Source organism: Melozone crissalis, unplaced genomic scaffold (assembly GCF_028551555.1).
Source record: "Melozone crissalis strain CALT ecotype California unplaced genomic scaffold, PUWL_Pcris_2 ptg000114l_1, whole genome shotgun sequence".
NCBI lineage: Eukaryota > Metazoa > Chordata > Aves > Passeriformes > Passerellidae > Melozone > Melozone crissalis.
In genome coordinates this window covers 2,007,753-2,017,581 of record NW_026535891.1, presented here as the reverse complement: position 1 = coordinate 2,017,581, position 9,829 = coordinate 2,007,753, and the positions used below count along the sequence as shown (strand labels likewise).

Genomic DNA, 9,829 nt, shown 5'->3' with positions numbered 1-9,829 from the left:
GGTCCTGGGGTGAGGGGCAGCCCCAGAGTGGGGGCAGAGATCAGCAGCACCCAGGGCCCCTGAGCTGGTGGACACTGAGCCCGCAATGACCTTGTCTGTGGGTCCTGGGGGATTTGGGGGGAATGTGGAAGGTCTTGGTTGGGCTCCAAGGCGTTCCCTGGGTGGGCTTTGACGAACATTGGGGTGGCACAGGGATCTCCTGGAGGGTTTGGGGAGGTCCTAGAGGGTTGTGCAGGGATGTTGGGGGATCCTTCTTTTTTCCTGGGGGAGTTTAGGGGTGCCCCTCTCTGCCAGGCTTGGGGTTCTGCGGACCCAGCAGGTTGGGGGCACCAGGGGGGTTGGGGGCACTGCAGTGGTGCAGAAGTTCTGGGGGGGTTCAGGGGTGCTCAGAGTGTCTGGGGTGAATCAGGGGTCCATTGGTAATCAGAACTGCATTGGGGATTTGGGGGCTCCATGGGTGATTGGAGCAGCTGAAGTCCCAGGAAGGTTCGGGGGTCCCTGTGTCCCCACGGTCACCTCCTCCCCTTTCCCTTGCAGCCACCAGGAAGCTCCAGGACAGGTGAGTTGGGGGGCTCAGTCCGGGACTCCTCTTTCCCCCTCCCTAAATCCCTTAGCCCCACCCCCCCCGGAGGAGGGGGCTGTGAACCGAGTAGGCAGAGGTTGAGTACAGGGGGGCACTGGGGAACATCACCTACATGTGTCACCCCCACCCAGGTCCCCACAACCAGTGTCACTCTCAGCGCCCCCACGGGTGTCCCCCAGCCCTGCCCCACCTCGGGATCCACAAGTGACCAACATGGAGCTCTCGGGACCCCACGAGGGACAGCGAGACCCCCGTGACTATGATGATGTGCTGTGACACTGGGGGCACTGGGGGTACTGGGGGGCATTGATTCCCCTCAGGGGTCTCTTCTTCTTCTTCACAGAACCCCACAGGGCTCCTCATTCCCCCTCCCAGTGCTGGGGGAGAACACAACGGTTTTCCCTCTTATTGTACCCGAAATTCAGTTTTTTGGTCAAACTGCGTGAGAAACAAGGCTCACTCTTTAAAATTTGTAAATGATTTATAAGGGATAAAATGGACAGTAAACAGCATGCCAGGTGCTTGGAAACTGCCAGATGACCATGGATAACTACAGCAATTCTCTTTACAGAGCTTTGCAATGTATTGGTGAAATACATACTCAGGAGGATTATACAAATTCAAATTCTTTCCCGTTCACATGTTCTGTGAATTCTTTTGCTTGGTTTGACCCTTGATTCATTTTCATAAAGTACATGTCATCCTGCAGATTAAATTTATATATTTCATGTCCTCACAAGGCCCTCCTGTTCTGTGGTTTGACAGTTCTTGATAATGGAACGGTCAGTGGCAAATTCCTCTTTGCATTCTCTCTTTTGATGTTTATTTATTTGCTACTTTTCAATGTGTTCCTATCATACAGATGAGATACTCCACCAGTACATTAAATCAACATTAGCTGTTTCACAAAATTATTTTACTTATTCTCACCATTGTCACTTAGTTACACAAATAAAGGCATTAGCTACTTCTGCAACAGTTAATGTTGTAATACACAGCACATTGTCTCTATCTTGATCTTTTGGGAGAGCCTAAACTATATAAACCATGTTCCCACAGCACCCCCATCCCTGAATGTCCCCAGGCATGGAGACCCCAATTCCCCTTGACCCCCATTCTGCTAGACACCCATCCTTGCTTCCCCACATCCCCTGAACCCCCCACTCCTGGCAACACCATGCCCCTCCATGTCCCCATCCTGTGCCCAGCTTGTGGCCACCCTGCCCCCACCAAGGGCCACCTACACATGGGGACAGACGTGACCTCACTTCCTTCCCCTTCATCCGAAGACCCGCCAGCCAGGGGAGCGGTGGCCACAGCAGCGAGTGACAGCCAGTGCATATGGCTGGGGACAGCGGGATGGCCGGTAAGGTGGAGCTGCTCCGGTGGGGTGAGTGCCCTGGGCACGGGCCTGACACCCTGGGGATGGCAGAGACTGGTGGGTGTGGGATCTCAGTCTCTCAGAACTGGGGCGCAGGGTGAGCAAGACCCCCCCTGGGGGGCTCGGGAGTCCTGGAATGCTGCCAGAGATGTCTGGTGGCTGGACTTTGATCCCACATGGGAGATGACATCAGTATGAGGACGGGAGGATTTCACTGGGGTGAATGGTGAAGGGACAAGTTGATTGGAGTGTGAGATACAGGGTTTAAGATCCCTGTACAGGGGGGTCTAGAGAGGCAAGATGGAGGGATTGGGGCGTGCCCTTCTCCTTCTTGTTCTTCCTCTAGGCCTCCATCTTCTGTGGTGATGTTGGCACTCCAGGATTGGACCTTACTAGGGGAACACTGGTTAATAAGGGTAGAGGGTATTGGAGAAAAATGATAAATATTGTATACGTAACTCCGGGTATAAAGATAGGTGACCGCCCCAGGGGCTTTCAGTGTGTGCCCATGGCTGACTGCTGAGCAGAACTCTGTCAGGCCAAGAGAAAATCTTTTAGATAAGCAATTAATAAACACCAAGACCAAGAACAAATCTGAAGTTTCCTCTCGTCCTTTCAAACCCGGGGGCCCAAGGCCATCTTTGGGCTTTTCCCCAGACCATCTGAACAGCCCAGAAATCCCACAGGTGGGGAGAGGTCACAGGGGGGCTGCAGGGTCCCCTGAGGTCCTGTAAGGCCACAGAGGTGTGGGATCTCAGTCTCTCAGAACTGGGGTGCAGGGTGAACGAGACCACCCCTGGGGGGCTCGGGAGTCCTGGAATGTTGCCAGAAATGTCTGGTGGCTGGACTTTGATCCCACAGGGGAGATGACATCAGTATGAGGACAGGAGGATTTCACCGGGGTGAATGGTGAAGGGATAAGTTAATTGGAGTGTGAGATAAAGAGTTTAAGATTTCTGTACAGGGGGGTCTAGAGAAGTAAGATGGAGGAATTGGGGCGTGCCCTTCTCCTTCTTCTTCTTCCTCTAGGCCTCCATCTTCTGTGGTGATGTTGGCACTTTGGGATTGGTCTTTACTAAAAGTGCACTGGTTAATAAGGGTAGAGGGTATTGGAGAAAAATGATAAATATTGTATACGTAACTCCGGGTATAAAGATAGGTGGCCGCCCCAGGGGCTCTCAGTGTGTGCCCATGGCTGACTGCTGAGCAGAACTCTGTCAGGCCAAGAGAAAATCTTTTAGATAAGCAGTTAATAAACACCGAGACCGAGAAAAAATCTGAAGTTTCTTCTCGTCCTTTGGAACGCGGGCGACCCAAGGCCATCTTGGGCTTTTCCCAGACCATCTAAACAGCCCCAAAATCCGACACAGAGGCAGAGCATGAGGTGACCAGGGCTGTGGGGACAGGAGAAGGGGGACAATAAGGGGGGGACAGGGATTAGGGGAACTATCATGGGACTGGTGGGGGTGACCACTGCAACCACTGCTGAGTTTCCATTTCTGGGTGTCCAATGTGTCCCCATATCCTAACTGAGCAAGGGCTTGTTGGTGTGTCTCTGTCCCCAAGGGGTCCTTGCCACATTATGACAGTTTATGGACAGCCCCCACACCCAGTCTCTCCCCGCCAATGTCCCTGTGATGCCACCCTCACCCAGCCCAGTCCCTTCTCCCTTCCAGCCCAGACCCTTGACCTCGCTGGTGAGTCCTCAGGGGATGCCATGGCCCCAACCCTGCTGTCCCCAGCCCTACCCTGGCCCTGGCAGGCTGGTGTCCCCTGTCACCCACAGGTGCCCAGACCACCCAGCTCCTCGTGGAGCCCCCCTGGAGGCCAGCAGTGCTGTGGGACCAGGTGACACTGACCTGCCAGGGCTTTGGGACAGCCACCATCTGGTACAAGGACGGGCGACGCTGGAGGCAGGAGAGACGCAATCAGTTCACTGTCACTGAGAGTGGCACCTACACGTGTGACAGACCCGGCACCGGGCTCAGCCCCCCCGTGACAGTCTCAAATGGTGAGGGGGGTTTGGGTGTCTCCAGACTGGTACCTGCGGGGACCCCGAGGGCTCTGGGTGGGCTCTGCTCCATGGGTCACCTCCTGGTGTGACCAGAGCCTGTCCCTGGCACACGGGGACATCCCAGAGCATCTCAGAGCAGAGGGACCCCAATTCTGGATTCAGGGACCGCTGGTGCAATGGATATGTTCCAGTTTGTGGGTTCTTTGAGAAAATGGAATGCCCCAGGTATCCTAAGACTCCCATGTCCCGCAGACCGACTGGTGCTGCAGGTGCCGGCGCAGGAGCTGCTGGAGGGGGACACGGTGACACTGCGCTGCCAGCTCTGGGAGAACATGTCGGTCACTGGGGTGCGATTCTACCATGGGGACAAGGAGGTCGAGAGGTCCCTCAATGGGACCGAGCTGTCCCTGTCCCCTCTGCAGCTGAACCACAGTGGACGCTACAGCTGCAGGGGCTGGGCGGACTCTGAGGTGGCACCATGGCCACTCTTGGATCCAGTGACAGTGACAGTGCACGGTGAGCACCACACAGCTGCCACCTTGACATCCCCACAGCCCCTCCCCAGGGACTCAGGCTCACAAATCTCCCTCCCCTCTCCTTCCCAGAGCTCTTCTTGGTGCCAGTTCTGGAGGGTCCCCCCAAGCCCTCCGTGGGGTCCTCCCTGACTCTCAGCTGCTTCAGCACCCCCAGCCCCCTGCGGCCTCGACCCCCCCCTCCTGCACCTGTTCTACCAGGATGGGCAGGTGGTGGGGGGCCCGCAGGGGTCCCCGAAGCTGCTGGTGCCCGCCGTGGGGGTCTCCCACTCAGGGAATTACAGCTGCCAGGTGCGCTCCGATGGTGGGGCCGTGCAGAAGAGCAGCGCCCAGCTCCGCATCACAGTGTGCTGTGAGTGCGGGGATGGGCATGGGGAGCCCCCACAGCCTCCCTGGGTCCCCCACACTGCCTGGGTTCCCCCATAAATTCCAGGGTCCCCATCCTTTCCTGGGTATCTCATCAGATCCCCTAAGCTCTATGTGGGTTCCCCCTATTTCCTTGCAATCTTTTTCCACATCCTCTCATTACTGCTGGGATCACCCTCTGTGTCCCCCCATTCCTCACTGGGATCCCTTCATCTCTCCCTGGTTCAACCACAGCCCTCTCTGATCTCCCCCCATGGTCCTCAGGTCTCACCATTCCCTCCCTGGGTTTACATACCCTTCCTGGGGTCTCCCCATCTTCCTCTCCAGATGACAGGTCCCTGAACCCTTCATCCTTCCTTGGGGTGCATTTCCAAGCCCCCTTCCATCTCTGCGCCGCCTCTCCCTCAGTGGGGTCCCCCTTCCCCTCTCCCACCTGCCCCCCGCAAGTCCCCCATTGTCCCCTGCAGTCCACCCCCCTCCCCGCAGGGGTCCAGCTCTCACTGTGGGTGCAGCCCCTCAAGGGACAGGTGGCACTGGGGCACCACCTCGTGCTGAGCTGCGTGGTGGCCACAGGGAGAGGTCCCCTGTCCTTCTCCTGGCACTGGTAGGGCTCGAGGGCACGACTGGGCACCACCCCCCACCTGGAGCAGTGCCACGCTGGGGACAATGACAGCGGCCAGTACCAGTGTGGGGACAGCGACGGGGACAGCTTGGCCGAGAGTGACCCCCTGAATGTCACTGTCCTGGGAGACCAGGACCCTTGTGTTATGAACAAAAATTCAGTTGATTTTTTCTGTGAGAAAAAAGTTACCACTACTGCTGGGCTGCTGCCTGTGTTATGGTAATTATGGGTCGTTGTCGTTAATGGTTGTTTTTGTATTAGTAAAAGCCCTGGCTAGGGCGAGGTAATGGCCCTTCTCTGACACAGTGGAGGGTGGGAACCTTCCCGAACCATGAGGAGAAGACACCTGAGAAGGTGAGGGGGGGGGGTTATGCAAAGTGACTCCAAGGACCAGAATGCTTTGTGGGACCCCCAACTCCAAACCCACGGAGAAACCCCTAAAACAACGAGTCAAATAAGAGTTGAGAGGCTGGAGTGATGTCTGGATGTGAGGAGCCGAGTGCTGAGCCTGCAGAGATGCAGAACACCTTCGGAGACTCTCGCCCTGACCATGGGAGTCGACCCCGGCGGTGAGACCAGGCCGACTGAGTGGGAGGGGCACCATCTGACGGGGACATCACACCCTAAAGGCTCCCACGAGGACTGGATTCCCCCAGCTCTGCCCCTTGTGGACAGAGCTGCGCATATCCTCCTCCTCTGAGTCGCCCTGGGAGAGACGACGGATGCTGCAGACCCGTCGAGCTACCCAATCCTGAGCTGATCACTTTTAATAAAGGCATTAAAAAGGAGAAGAAGTCTCCTGGCCCTGTTTATTTCACTTGGGCTGAGGATGACCGCTCCCACAGTACCCCCATCTCCATCCTACCTTGCCCAGTGCCAGCCCTGTCTCTGTCCCCACAGTGCCCGTGACCAATGCCACCATCACCACCGGTCCCCTGGCATACCAGGTGCATGCAGGTGACAACGTGACTCTGTGCTGCTCAGAGCAGATGGAGTCAGCCCCTGTCACCTTCACCTGGCTGCACAACGGGCAGGAGATGGCACAAGGTCCCCTCCTGGAGCTCAGAGACATCGATGTGGGACATTTGGGCACCTACCAGTGTGTGGCCACCAACCAGCTGGGACAGGATGGGCACCACGTGTTCCGGGCACTCAGCCCTCAGCTGGCCCTGGAGGTGACACCTGGCACACCCGGGGTTACAGGTGGGGTCACACACAGGGTCACTGGGGTGTTCAGGACCCCCATGGTTCAGGGTGACCCCAGTGTGTCCCCCTCTGTCCCCAGCAGTGGCTGTGAATGTCGGCAGGACCCTCCTGTTCCTGCTCCTTCTACTGGCTGTCATTGGGGGCTGTCACTGGTGGCACCACCAGAGTGGGTGACAATGGGGGACAGGGGTCCTGGAGTGAAGGGAAGCCCCCAGAGTGGGGACAGAGAGCAGCATCACCCAGGGCCCCTGAGCTGGGGGACACTGAGCCTGCAGTGACCTCGGCTGGGGGTCCAGGGGGATTTGGGGGGAATTTGGAGGGTCTTTTCTGGGCTCCATGGCCATCCCCAGATGGACTTTGAGGAACATTGTGGTGCATTGGGAGCTCCTGGAGTGTTTGGGGAGGTCCTGGAGGGCTGTGCAGGGATGTTGGAGGATCTTTCTGGGTCGTGGTTGTGTTTTGGGGGCGCCCCTCCCTGCCAGGCTTGGGGTTCTGGGGACACAGAGTGTTGTGGACAACAGGGGGACTGGGGGAACTGCAGTGATGCAGAAGTTCTGGGAGATTCAGAGGTGATCAGAGTGTTCAGGGGGAATCAGGGGTCCATTGGGAATTGGGGCTGCAGTGGGGATTTGGGGGCCCTGTGGGTGGTTGGAGCTACTGAGGTCCCAGGAAGGTTCAGGGATCCTGGGCTCCCCCTGGTCACCTCCACCCCTTTCCCTTGCAGCCACCAGGAAGCTCCAGGACAGGTGAGTGGGGGGCTCGGGCTGGGACTCCCCTTTCCCCCTCCCCATCCCCCTTAGATCACCCCCCCAGAGGAGGGGGCTGTGAACCGAGTGGGCAGAGGGTGAGTACAGGGGGGGACAGGGACACATCACCCACGAGTGTCACCCCCACCCAGGTCTGCACCACCGGTGTCACTCTCAGCGCCCCCACGGGTGTCCCCCAGCCCTGCCCCACCTCGGGATTCTCACGTGACTTACATGGAGCTCTCGGGACCCCAGGAGGGACAACAGGACCCCCGTGACTACGATGATGTGCTGTGATACGGGGTCACTGGGGGGCACTTGGGGCATCGATTCCCCTCAGGGGTCTCTTCTTCCTCTTCACAGCACCCCACAGGGCTCCTCATTTACCCTTCCAGTGCTGAGGGAACACACAACGTTTTTCCCTCTTATTGTACCCAAAATTCAATTTTTTGGTCAAACTGTGTGAGAAACAAGGCTCACTCTTTAAAATTTGTAAATGTTTAATAAGGGATAAAAGGGACAGTAAACAGCATGCTGGGTGCTTGCCAACTGCCAGAGGCACCCAGTTAACTACAACAATTCTCCTTACATACCTTTTTATTGTATTGGTGAAAGACATACTCAGGAGGGTTATACATATTCAAACATTCCTTCCAGTTCACATGTTCCAGAAATCCTTTTGCTTGGTTTGACCCTTGATTCATTTTCATAAAGTACATGTCATTCTGCAGATTAAATCCACATATTTTGTGTCATCAAAAGGTCCCCCTGTTGTGTGGTTTGATAGTTCTTGATAATGGAAGAGTCAGGGGTAAATTCCTCTTTGCACTCTCTCTTTTTATGTTTTTTCACTTGCTACTGTTCAATGTGTTCTTCTCATACACATGAGATACTCCACCAGTACATTAAATCAACATTAGCTATTTCACAAAATTATCTGAGTTATTCTTATCATTGTCACTTAGTTACACAAATAAAGGCATTAGCTACTTCTGCAACAGGTAATATTGTAATACACAGCACATTGTCTCTATCTTGATCTTTTGTGAGAGCCTAAACTATATTATTTATCACACTAAAATATATGTTCTACACAGGGATTAGGGTAAAAGGGCTGACAAATTGTGGTGTATCAAAAGCAGTTAAAAAGTGATCACAAACTGTATTGTATCAAAATACTTTGAAAAAAAAACCAATATAATAGTGAAAGCCAATGACTACAAAGTTATTCATAACAGGGGGAAGGTGTATGAAAGGGTTTATTTGACTTATCCTTATTTTGCTCTGATTTTGTCAGCAATAAATTCAATTCATATCTCTAAATCATAAGCAGTTTTACCCGTGTTATGTTTGCCCAATTATCCCATCATAAAAAGGCCAAACAATATTAAAAGTAGTAACAATTTTAATTAAATAGTTTAGAAAATATATAAACACGGGATAATTTGGTTCAAATAGTAGCGCATAAGCAAAAACAGCCGCGGGGTACGGAGGGCAGGGTTCAATGACACTTGCCACTTCACGTACAAGCTTGCCAAGTGAAAATCACCCTTTATATGCCATATGTCAATACCATCTCCTCCCATTTCTGTCTCCGCCCTCCTCACCACCTTTACCACGCATGCGCCACCACTTGGTTTGGTGGGCGCACAAGTCTTTGGGGGTCGTCACTGATGAAGGCTCTGTAGTCTTCTTCGTTGTCCTTTAATTAACCTTTGGGTTACACATGCGCACCAAGCCAGTACAATATAAGCCAAGACTAACGTATCAGTGCATCTACATATCAAAGCAATAAGTCCCTTATAATGAGCCTTTTCTTGGACCCAACCAGGTTCTTGGTTATTTTTAGCAACGGTATCTTCAGCTTCTTTCCTGTGGTCCTTGAAAACATCTGCTGGGAAAAGGGGGGTGGAGACCCTCCTTTCCCTCTCCTCTTTGGCATTACTATTTTTAACTTATTCTATTATTTCCAGATATTAGTTACTATATCAATATTGATTGCTGTTTCAATTTTTATCAGCACGAATCATACCTATTTACCACACCCGTGACAGGATTTGATGAGTGACCTCTCCTGGTCCTTGTCTCAACCCAGGAACCCTTTACCTTATTTTCTCTCCCCATCCAGGTGTGGAGGGCAGTGAGAGAGCGGCTGTGGTGGGTGCGGGGCATCCGGCCACTGTCCATCCAGGGCAAGGCAGGGAGGAGGAGGAGGGTCCAGGTCAGGTTATTGAGCAGATTGTTGTGGGATTTGCAGTAGTTCTGGGACACCCTCAGTCCATTGGGCACAGGGACAAAATAATCAGTTGCTGCATTTCCAGACTGGTTCCCTCACAGCTGCACCTGCAGGGGGTTTCCAGCCAGCCCTGCTCTGAAAA

General features: G+C 54.1%; 1 pseudogene; it reads left to right on the top strand.

Moving 5' to 3' along the window:
- The first annotated feature begins 1,942 nt into the window (after positions 1 to 1,942).
- LOC128948106 (Fc receptor-like protein 4) lies at positions 1,943 to 7,748 on the top strand (annotated as a pseudogene).
- Positions 7,749 to 9,829: the final 2,081 nt, after the last annotated feature.